This window comes from Bos javanicus, chromosome 1 (assembly GCF_032452875.1).
Source record: "Bos javanicus breed banteng chromosome 1, ARS-OSU_banteng_1.0, whole genome shotgun sequence".
NCBI classification, from domain to species: Eukaryota; Metazoa; Chordata; class Mammalia; order Artiodactyla; family Bovidae; genus Bos; species Bos javanicus.
Window position 1 is genome coordinate 64,290,926 of NC_083868.1, and position 12,002 is coordinate 64,302,927.

Here is a 12,002-nt window from a genome sequence, read left to right on the forward strand (position 1 = left end):
AATAGAGATCTGCCCAGCCTGCTTATCAGCTAAGTGATTGAAGGCAAATACTCTTACCACATTTCCATTTCCTCAGCTACAAAACAATAATTAAAAATTAACTTATCTTACAACACTGCTGTAAGAATTTAATGAGATGATGCATCGGTCAGACCTAGCACATTCTCACAGACAAATAAATAGTTATTGACTCTGATTCAAAAGCAGAGACATTACTTTGCCAACAAATGTTCGTCTAGTCAAGGCTATGGTTTTTCCTGTGGTCATGTATGGATGTGAGAGTTGGACTGTGAAGAAGGCTGAGCGCCGAAGAATTGATGCTTTTGAACTGTGGTGTTGGAGAAGACTCTTGAGAGTCCCTTGGACTGCAAGGAGATCCAACCAGTCCATTCTGAAGGAGATCAGCCCTGGGATTTCTTTGGAAGGAATGATGCTAAAGCTGAAACTCCAGTACTTTGGCCGCCTCATGTGAAGAGTTGACTCATTGGAAAAGACTCTGATGCTGGGAGGGATTGGGGGCAGGAGGAGAAGGGGACGACAGAGGATGAGATGGATGGATGGCATCACTGACTCGACGGACGTGAGTCTGAGTGAACTCCGGGAGTTGGTGATGGACAGGGAGGCCTGGCGTGCTGCAATTCATGGGGTCGCAAAGAGTCGGACACGACTGATCAACTGATTTGATCTGATCTGACTCTGATTACCAATGTGATTCACACCCAAATTTTATCAGAATGCTAACCAAGAAAATGTTATCTCTGGAATTACATATTGAAATCCATATTGAATCATTTCATTTTCTATTTCTCTGTTATTTCCTATTTTCTTTCAATGAGTATATACTAAGTAAGTAAGTGAAGTCGCTCAGTCATGTCCAACTCTTTGCGACCCCATGGACAGTAGCCTGCACCAGGCTCCTCCATCCATAGGATTTTCTAGACAAGAGTTCTGGAGTGGGTTGCCATTTCCTTCTCCAGGGAATCTTCCCAACCCAGGAATAGTATATACTACTTTTATAATTTATTTTTTTAATGATTTTTTTTTAAAGAAAGTCCGTTTTAGGGCAAGTCATTCCTGGTTGGTGTTGGAGAAAATGTCATCAGATTGGAGTTACCTGTAAAAATATTTAAATAAAGGAGAGTCCCTGAACTCTCCCTAAAATGAGTTTTCTCTTTTAATTAAGGCTATCTTAAAGTGACAGGAGGATCATAGTTATAGAGAACAAATTCAGATAATGTGAAAGAAGTTATTTTAGGGCAAGTCTCACCACCCTTTTCCTTCTTAGGTCTGCCCTAGAGTTAGCTCAAAATGATGATGTTCTCATAATTTTGCTCTTTCTCCTCTCAATTTAACCAGTCTTTTCTGAGCACCTGCTATTTTCAGGCACAGTGCTAGGCACCAAAGGAATTAAGATATAGTCCTTGTACTCAAGAGTTTATTTCCAACCCTTCCTTAGATTTTAATGTCTGCAATTCGTTTTCAAATATGCCACCCCAACCCTGAAAATGGGGAAAAAGATTAAATAAGACTAGCAAAATATTGAAAAGTATTGAGTAAGGTGACAGGTACCTGAGAGTTTCATTTTCTTTTTCACCCTACTTTTTTGAAGCCTTGGAATTTTCCATTAAAAAAAAAATCTAGCACAGAAGACAAGCTATAACAAAGGGCAAATCAGCATAAATGCTAAGTATCATTATCATTCTTAGAGAATCTCTACATGCACACATTTTTATAGCACCATGGGAGACCAGGGGAAGATACCAAGTGTCACTCCATAAATACTCACTAAGCACTTATGCACCCAGAGAGAGGGGTGTGGTTTTCACTCAGCAGCCAAGAACACTAAAATCAGCATTCCAGTGTCTCTAAATCCACCTGGTAATCCTGCACACACAGGATGTCTAGAGTGCGAAAAATGTGGCACCAGGCACATGGTCCTACTCCTTTGAGGTTCTCTGGGATAGCACCAACGGAAAGGCCAACATTTCGCTACTCCTGTTACTCCTGCAGAGTTCCTCAGAGCAGACTATTTCCACACATATTGTCCTACTTTCCTCGGAATTAAAGCTCCTTTACCATATTTAGCATATTGAAAAGCAGAGACATTACTTTGCCAACAAGGGTCCGTCTAGTCAAGGCTATGGTTTTTCCAGCGGTCATGTATGGATGTGAGAGTTGGACTGTGAAGAAAGCTGAGCGCCGAAGAACTGATGCTTTTGAACTGTGGTGTTGGAGAAGACTCTTGAGAGTCCCTTGGACTGCAAGGAGATCCAACCAGTCCATTCTAATTGAGATCAGCCCTGGGAGTTCTTTGGAAGGAATGATGCTAAAGCTGAAACTCCAGTACTTTGGCCACCTCATGTGAAGAGTTGACTCATTGGAAAAGACTCTGATGCTGGGAGGGATTGGGGACAGGAGGAAAAGGGGACGACAGAGGATGAAATGGCTGGATGGCATCACCAACTCGATGGACGTGAGTCTGAGTGAACTCCGGGAGATGGTAATGGACAGGGAGGCCTGGCGTGCTGCGATTCATGGGGTCACAAAGAGTCGGACACGACTGAGTGACTGAACTGAACTGAACCTGGCTTTTCAGTGATCATTGCCCAGACCCTAAACAAGCAATGGTTCTGTGAAAATTAATGAAGAGAAACCTAACTGAAGTGGAATTGGGAGGCCAGAAGGGGAGATATAGATCACATCAAAACAGACTTCTTGCAACTCTGGCAGGAAGTGTTGCAACTTTACTACCACTAGCAGGAAAAGGAAGCTTTTCTCCTACTCTGGCAACACCTCAGCCAATGAAAGACTGTCACAACTGTCACAACTGAGCCAATGAAAAGCCACCATACTTCAAACTCCCAGTTTCATCCAATGAACTTTTTTTTCAATAACAGCCCCTCCCAATTTCCCCCTCTACTCTATAAAAGAGTTTCCTTTCCTTTGCTTTACCAGACTTGCATGTGGTTTGACAGTTGCATGTTCCAAATTGCAATTCTTTACTGCTCCTGAATAAACCCATTTTGCTTGTAAAGTAACTGGCTGTTTTATTGGCAAGGGAAGGATAGAAATGATTAACAGCCATTTACACGTACAGGTCACTTAAACTCAGACTGAGCTCCTAATGGCCAAAACTGGAAGCATCTGAGCAAGAAAATAATGATACTGTATTTTAATCCACAGAATAAAATGAATATCCATTAGTACATACTGATATAAATGATCAAATAAATAAACGGGAAAAGGCAGCTCTTTCCTACAATAAACTTTCAATTAATAAAGAAGCAGGAAATGGGGGGGGGGTGGGAATCACCATTAGGCAAACATCATTGTAAATAATTGTGGCAGACAAGATCCCCCAGTTGGTGCTAAAATTAGTAGGTAAAAATTTGAGGACAAACAGAGTTTACGTTGTCTCAAAGTATCTCCTCTCAAATAATATAGTCAAAGCTGTGGTTTTTCCAGTAGTCATTGACAGATGTGAGAGTTGGACCATAAACAAGACTGAACACCAAAGAATTGATGCTTTTGAACTGTGATGCTAGAGAAAACTCTTTAAAGTACCTTGGGCTGCAAGGAGATCAAACCAATCAATCCTAAAGGAAATCAACCCTGAATATTCATTGGCAGGACTGATGCTGAAGCTCCAATACTTTGGCCACCTGATGGGAAGAGACAACTCATTGGAAAAGACCCTGATGCTGAGAAAGACTAGGGGCAGGAGAAGGGGACGACAGAAGATGAGATGGTTGGGTGACATCACCGACTCAATGGGCATGAGTTCAAGGAAGCTCCAGGGGATAGTGAAGGACAGGGAAGCCTCGCATGCTGCAGTCCATGGGGTCGCAAAGAGTCAGACAAGACTGAGTGACTAAAAAACAAACAACAAAGGGAAAGAGTAACTTTACAGTGAAGAAACCTAGCAGATATCACCTTAACTAATGATCAAGGTTAACATCATCAGTGATGAATTGCACTCTACCAAATAACTAATCAGTACTTTTCTACAAAATACCTTCATTCTACAAAACAACTGGTACTCTTTAAAAGAGTCAAGATAATGAAGAATAAGGCAAAACTGAGGAATTACTTAGACTGAAGGAGACTAAGGGGAAATAACTAAATGCAAGGTAGGATCCTCGACAGCATATGGAAACAGAAAAAAAAATCATTGGCAGGAAAACTGATGAAATTCAAATAAAGTCTATAGTTAATAGTATTGATAACTGAACAATGGCTATGTAAAGGGCCAATATAGGGGAAGTTGAGTGAATTCTCTGTACAATATTATCAACTTTTCTCTAAGTCTAAAGTTAATTACAACTAGAGCTAAAAACTCAAAGGCTGTGTATAATCCAAGTCAACATACAGCAGTAAGGTTAACTTAATTCTCAAGGAGAATCACTATTTCTTTATATTCCTAGTGCCTCACACTGACCTGACACATAATAGGTGCTAAATTTGGTAAATAATGAATGACTTTCTAGGATACACTAGTTGAAACGCATAAGGACAATTATCCCCAACTACTACTAAAATAAATGTGATAATAGTATAAAAGGAGAATAAATAAAGATTAATAAAGAAGGGGGAAATTTAACTGGGCATAAAATTCTATTTAGAGAAGATTTTTAAAACTGCAAAAGGCTCACCCCCATGCTAGCTCCCTTTGGTTTACTAACACCAATGCTTTTCTAAGGGTAGAGGCCCTATCTCTAAAAAATGACACTGTCTTAGTCATGCCTACCACCTTTTGCTCCTCTACTACTGACTTTTCAAAAGCAGTACGTCTCTTTTCTGATTCTAGGAGGAGATGCTGTTTAGCCTGCCACTTCCTCCCTGATCCCTTGGAGCACACCAGAGCAGTGTCCCTGCCTCCTGGGCAAGAGGGGCCTGATGGTGCGGTACCACCTATTTTACAAGGGTTGGCATGAAACAGTCAGGAAACAGGAAATAAATTCAACCGGGAAAGGACTGAAATTGTTTCATTTAGTCTATGTTATGCAGCAGAAAGAAAAGAATTTCCAGTGGGGGATTTTAGAGGAGGCTCGCCATGTATTTGTGTGTCATTCTCAGCTATCCCAGAGAATGCTACAGTGGGGTCAGCTGAAGTTCCCTTTCTGCCATTATTAGAAGCACATCAATGAGAGGCTGAAGGTCTGAGGTAATGGAAAAAACAAGGGTTTTGAAGCCACGAAAGCTAATTCAAATCTGGTTACCAGATGCATGAATGGCGCTGGGCAAGTGACCTAAAGCTGAGTCTGTTTTGCCATTTATTTTAAAAACATTTTCCAACGTGTGATTTCAAGAGTGCCTATATCAAATGCAGAGAGAAATATGTTAAGATTGCAGATTCCTGGGCCCTGCTCCAGAGCTAATGGATTAGAACACCTGGGCCTGGGACTCAGGAAAATGAATTTTTAACAAGCTCCCCAGGTGATTCTTATACGCATTAAAGTTTGAGAACCGATGAAATAAGAGATTGGACCTGTAATGCAATAGATCTTCAGAAACATTCCATTTTCCTTCTGGTGAGGCAAAGCAGTAAGAAGATATGTGAAAAGAAGATGTTTAAAATGTATTTGAATAGCTTTCAACTCTATCATTTAGAAAATCATTCTAAGAAATAATCAGGTAAACCATGATACTCAAACCAACATTACTTAAAACCACCAAAAATTCAAAAGAATCAAAATGCTAACAATAGGGACAACAGACAGGCAGAAATTGCTCGGTAGTGTCCGACTCTTTGCAACCCCACAGACTGTCGTCCATTAGGCTCCTCTGTCCCTGGGATTCTCCAGGCAAGAATACTAGAAAGTGAAAGTGAAGTCGCTCAGTTGTGTCCGACTCTGCAACCATGGACTATAGCCTACCAGGCTCCTCCATCCATGGGATTTTCCAAGCAAGAATACTAAAGTGGGCTGCCATTTCCTTTTCCAGGGAATCTTATCAACCCAAGCATAAAACCTGGGTCTCCAGCATTGCAGGCAGATTCTTTACCATCTGAGCCACCAGGGAAGCTGATTGAATTAATTACAATACCTACATATGATGCCACACATGCTTTCCTTAAAATGGCACTTAAAAATTTAACTACACAGGAAAATACTCATGATAGCTAAGAGAAAAAAAAAACAGAACATAAAAATGTATGTAGAATACAATCCACATTATGCTATGTATGTGTGGTATACATGCCTTTTATATACAAAATGTCAGAAAGAATTACTGGTGACTGTCTCTTAATAATAGACTAGAGAAATATTGTTTATTCACAATCTATTTTTTAAAAAATAGGGTTATAATCAGAAATGAGGTTTTTTTTTTTCTGATGACTGTATAGTTTTCCTTTAAAATATATTAAAATTTAGAGATGACACAATAGACAGGGATTATAATTTACCTAACTTTAGTAGCAATTTTGGAGAAGGCAATGGCCCCCACTCCAGTACTCTTGCCTGGAAAATCCCATGGACAGAGGAGCCTGGTAGGCTGCAGTCCATGGGGTCGCTAAGAGTCCGACACGACTGAGCGACTTCACTTTCACTTTTTACTTTCATGCATTGGAGAAGGAAATGCCAACCCACTCCAGTGTTCTTGCCTGGAAAATCCAGGGACGGGGGAGCCTGGTGGGCTGCTGTCTATGGGGTCGCACATAGTCGGACACGACTGAAGTGACTTAGCAGCAGCAGCAGTAGCAATTTATTAACATAACTGGTAAGGAAATCTGTTCTAAAGAGGCCTCAATGAGCCCAAATCCTAAAAAACTTCAGAAGGGGTCAAATAATTTCCCATGCCAGAGAACTCTGTGATCTCTCTCTGAAATTCCTATTCCTAGGCTCCATCCCCAAGAGATCTTTATTTCCAAGGCCCAAGGTGGGGCCAGGTAATCAATATTTTGGGTTTGAGAAACCATTGTTCATTGATGGCTTTTTTTTAAAAAAAGAGAGAAGAAAACCACAACTGACTTGCTTTGAATGTTTCCACTTTGAATTAAAGATCTTCAAAGAAACAGTTCTCAAGTCTTGCATGCATTTCTGGGAAAAAAAAACACAATTAACAGCTCAGTTTAAACTAGATACCAAAAGCTTATTCTATCAAGTGGCACCTAAAATATACTGAGTTAGTTTTATTGCCCTCTGCAACATTGTGTAGTCAAACAGTTCAGTACTGCTCTTTAACAGATGTTTTGAATCAGATTAAAAATGCACGCTGAAGGGAAGCAAGATATGCCACACCAAAATAGGCCACTTTGACATACTGATTATTTTGACTTAAAGTTACTTAACAGCCAGTGTAAGGACACTTTACCCTTTTTTCTTCCCCTAAAAGCGGAAATATATCCCATGTGAAAGGTGCCTTTTCTATACCAGGAGGGCACCACATCAGGCATCCTTATTATCAGAGATAAGAATGCAAGGTGGAGAGCTCAGTACAATAAACCTTAATAGTTTTTCATTAATTTACTACCCCAAACCCAACTTCTTTGTCTTATCAATTCTTCACGTATGTGGTGTTTCTTTGTCTAAAAGATAATAAAGGCTGCCTGCTTTGGTTACGTCTTTGAGCCTCATATTTTTAAGGGATCCCACTGGCATGAAATTAAATTTGGTTGTCTCCTGTTAATTTGCTGTATGTTAATCCAATTTAATTATTTGTCTAGCCAAAGAACCTAGAAGGGGGCAAGAAGTTTTTCTCCCCTACAACACAAACAGGCACATGAAAACTTTGCACTTTCATAGGGTTTAAAGGCCAACCCGGCTCTAGAAAATAAAATTCCAAAAGGAAAACTATGGTCCTATTAAGCATTATCTCCTTCCCCAGAGTGATATTCCAGCACTCCAGCCCCACTGTTCAGCCTGGATGTCTAGGAGCGCCCTCCGCCCCTCTTTTTAAGCCCACTTTCTCAGCCTGGACACTGAATCTTAGTCATCTCTATCCGAGATTCCTTGACTTTGTCGCATCCTCAATGTTATTTTTCTTTTTTAACAGACATTTAGAAATTAAACAAACAACACCCCCAACCTTCAAAGGACTGTGTTCTTCCTGCTCCCTTGCATCACCCAACGGCTGTGCCCCGGCCGCCTCCACGTCTTCATCATTCACCCACTCTTGAACACCATGCAATCCAGCACACGCCCACGCTATTGATAACTGCTCTCCCGAGGCCACCAACCCAAAGGCCTTTCCTCAGTCCCCATCCTCATGGGCTTTGGATCAACAGACAGTGTATGGACTCAGAGCCAGACTAAGCGTAGAGAGCTGATACACTTTACCATCCAGTCGATCCTCACCACTCGCCGGCCCCTCCCTGCAGGCCACAGGCTGGGATCAGTGGGTGGGTTTCCCAGCAGAAACCCTGGGGAAAGAGAGCTGCAAGGAGGAAGGGACATCTTCACGCTGATGCTCCCCGCACGGACAGAGGTGCTGGCGGCGACCCCGGAACCGTGACGCGGGGCCTCGGGGGATGACCCCTGGATTCCTACCTGGCAGCACCTCGCTTGGCCATCCCTCCGGCAGCAGAGGGAGCGCCGCAGTGGTGCCTTCACCTGAGCTGGTGCCTCCCGCCGGGCTCGGCCTCCGCAGGCCCCCTGCCCGGCCGCGCCGCCCGGGAGGAGGCAGGACGGCCCTCCGAGGCCCGGCCCGCGCGCGCCTAGCCGCAACCCGGGGACCGACCCGCCCTGCCGCCCGGCAATGCCCACACGGCGCCAGTCGCCCTCCGCGTGAAACCCTGCGTCCCGGGCACCGGCGGAGGGGAGGCCCCACGAACTCACCCCAGACGCCGCGGCGACGAGGACAGCCCGGAGAAAGCGGAGACGCGGAGCAGCTGCCGTGGGGACCGCCCCCGCCGCCGGGAGGAGGCTCCACTCGCCTGCTCCGCCCCCGCCCGCGTCGGGAGTCGCTACGGCCAGGCCCCGGGCGGGTCTGCGCGGTCCTCCGGTGGGCGGGCCTGACGGATGCCAGCCCTCCAGCCCCTACCCTCGGTCTCCTCCCCGCCCCGCTGCCCGCGGGGACCGAAGGGGAAGCTGGAGGGAAAAGGACCCCTTGTTCTTCGGGTGATCTTAATAAAGCCCTGTGCCAGTAATGCGCGAGGGTCTGGGCACTTCCCAAATTACATCCTCGTAAATATTCACAAAGCTTTGGGAAGGAGATAGGAACTTGTCCATTTTCCGGAGTAGAAAACTGAGGTTTTACAAGTTAATAAATTTACCTTACATCACCCCGTGTTAAGCCGCTGTAGTCGTGCCCGACTCTTTGCGACCCCATGGACTGTAGCCCTCTAGGCTCCTCTGCTCATGGGATTCTCCAGGCAAGAATACTGGAGTGTGTTGCCATTTCCTTCTCCAGGGGATCTTCCTGATCCAGGGATAGAACCCGTGTTTCTTTAATCTCCTGCATTGGCAGGCGTGTTCTTTAATACTAGCACCACCCCAGCTGCACAATGTACCAAGGTAATTGACTTCCTCATTTCACAGGATTATTGAGAATATTAACAAGTTGTGAGAAAACCAAATTTCTTCAAAGATATCATTACAAAAAGCCAAGCAGAATCATATTTATACTAAAGATTAGAGTGGAAAATCATTAAAGTGGGTTCTGCTTAGGCAGGGAAGATAGCAGACTAGATTCTCCAAGTCACCCTTCTACTGATGGGGAAGTAAATGTCTCCAAGAACCACCCCACCCCAAAAGGAACAAACCATGGTAAGAAAAAGGCTTCCCAGGTGGCGCTGGTGGTGAAGAACTCAACTGACAATGCAGCAGACAAAAGAGATGTCTGGATCGGGAAAATCCCCTGCAGGAGGGCATGGCAATCCACTCCAGGAGATGGGAATACCAGACCCCTTGACCTGTCTCTTGAGAAATCTGTATGCAGGTCAGGAAGCAATAGTTAGAACTGGACATGGAACAATAGACTGATTCCAAATAGGAAAAGGAGTACATAAAGGCTGTATATTGTCACCCTGCTTATTTAACTTATATAAAGAGTACATCATGAGAAACGCCGGGCTGGGTGAAGCACAAGCTGGAATCAAGATTGCTGGGAGAAATATCAATAAGCTCAGACACCCAGATGACACCACCCTTATGGCAGAAAGTGAAGAAGAACTAAAGAGCCTCTTGATGAAAGTGAAAGAGGAGTGTGAAAAAGTTGGTTTAAAGCTCAACATTCAGAAAACAAAGATCACGGTATCCGGTCCCATCATTTCATAGCAAATAGATGGAGAAACAGTAGAAACAGTGGCTGACTTTATTTTTGGGGGCTCCAAAATCACTCCAGATGGTGACTGCAGCCATGAAATTAAAAGACGCTTACTCCTTGCAATAAAAGTTATGACCAACCTAGATAGGAATATTAAAAAGCAGAGACATTACTTTGCCAACAAAGGTCCATCTAGTCAAGGCTATGGTTTTTCCAGTAGTCATGTATGGATGTGAGAGTTGGACTATAAAGAAAGCTGAGCACCAGAGAATTGATGCTTTTGAACTGTGGTGTTGGAGAAGACTTTTGAGAGTCCCTTGGACTGCAAGGAGATCCAACCAGTCCATCTGAAAGAAAATCAGTCCTGAATATTCATTGGAAGGACTGATGCTGAAGCTGAAACTCCAATACTTTGGCCACTTGATGTGAAGAACTGACTCATTGGAAAAGACCTTGATGCTGGGAAAGAATGAAGGCAGGAGGAGAAGGGGACAACAGAGGATGAGATGGTTGGATGGCATCACCAACTCAATGGACACGAGTTTGAGTAAACTCCAGGAGTTGGTGATGGACAGGGAGGCCTGGCATGGTGCAGTCCATGGGGTCGCAAAGAGTCGGACACAACTGAGCAACTGAACTGAACTGAATCTTGCCTGGAGAATCCCATGGACAGAGGAGCCTGGTGGGCTACAATCCAAAGGGTGGCAAAGAGTCAGACACAACTGAAGTAATTGAAAGTTTCTGTTGACATTGATTTGGGATCCAAATGAGAAGAGCCAAACTTGTGCCTTCCTTGTCAAGCCAAGGCTGCAGAAGAGCACTGAGGAGTTCTTTGTGCGCTGTGCAATGGAAGCACACTTTAGAGGATGCATCCTCAATTTAGTCCTAGAGGACTCAAATTCAAGTTCATAAATTTAAAAAAACCCTAAGCATTGGAAGCCACGTGTAAGAACAGTTAGCAGGAATACCCAAAAGATTTAGACCCGCCTGATCCCCCAAGGACATCAGATACTGGAATTGTCTGCAACAGGATACAGGAAATCTCTTTTTTAAATTTTAAAGAAAAAACAATACCCTAGAGGTTACTTACCAGTTACAAAAAGAAGATAGTACTCATTGGAGAAATCTGGCAGATTTCTCCCAGATTACTACCTTAACCTAGTACTCCAAATTAATTTCAGCAATAGTTCAAAGAGACATCACACATGAGGTGATACTCTGAGGACATAAAATCACCATTATTGTATTCCTGCCAAAAATGCATCATTGGAATTTAATCATGTAGAAGCAGTCAGACAAGCCCAAATTAAAGGATGTGCTACAAAACAACTGACCTGTACACTTAAAAAAATGTCAATGTCATGAAAGACAAGGATAGATGAGGAATGTTAGATGTGACATCTAAATTCCTGGATTGGAAAACATTTTTTGTTACAAGGTATATTACTGAGACAATTGGAAATGATTATATTAAGCAGTAATAAGTAGATTGAAAATAAGGAAGTAATAAGTAATTAAGTAGATTGAAAATAAGGAAGTGAAGCTATGTCAGTTCTGAGTCCAGCCTTTTAAAGGCAGTTTCTGCTTCCACTTTCGCTCTCTCCTATGTGACAGAGCAGTTATAGGCCAGTCCAGATTTAAAGGCATGGGCAACATAGCCCCATTCCTCAGTAAGAAAACTGTCAAAGAATTTGAAGCTGTTTTTAATTTGTAATGCTGTACATACTCATTTCCAGTTGTCTCAATAATATACCTTGAAACAATTTTTTCCAATCTAAGGCCACATATAAAGAAAT

General features: G+C 43.1%; 1 protein-coding gene across 3 annotated transcripts in view; it reads right to left on the minus strand.

The window, feature by feature from the left end:
• The window catches only part of B4GALT4 (beta-1,4-galactosyltransferase 4), a 32,340-nt gene extending 23,478 nt beyond the window's left edge, over positions 1-8,862 (minus strand). The window contains exons 1-2 of one of the 3 annotated variants that reach the window (XM_061396604.1): positions 8,778-8,862; positions 6,972-7,040 (exon numbers count right to left, since the gene is read on the minus strand). The gene's annotated coding sequence lies outside the window, so the exon portion shown is untranslated. Of the gene's footprint in view, positions 1-6,971; positions 7,041-8,279; positions 8,370-8,777 lie in introns of those variants that run through there. The other 2 variants (XM_061396775.1, XM_061396684.1) reach the window with 2 other exon arrangements.
• Positions 8,863-12,002: the final 3,140 nt, after the last annotated feature.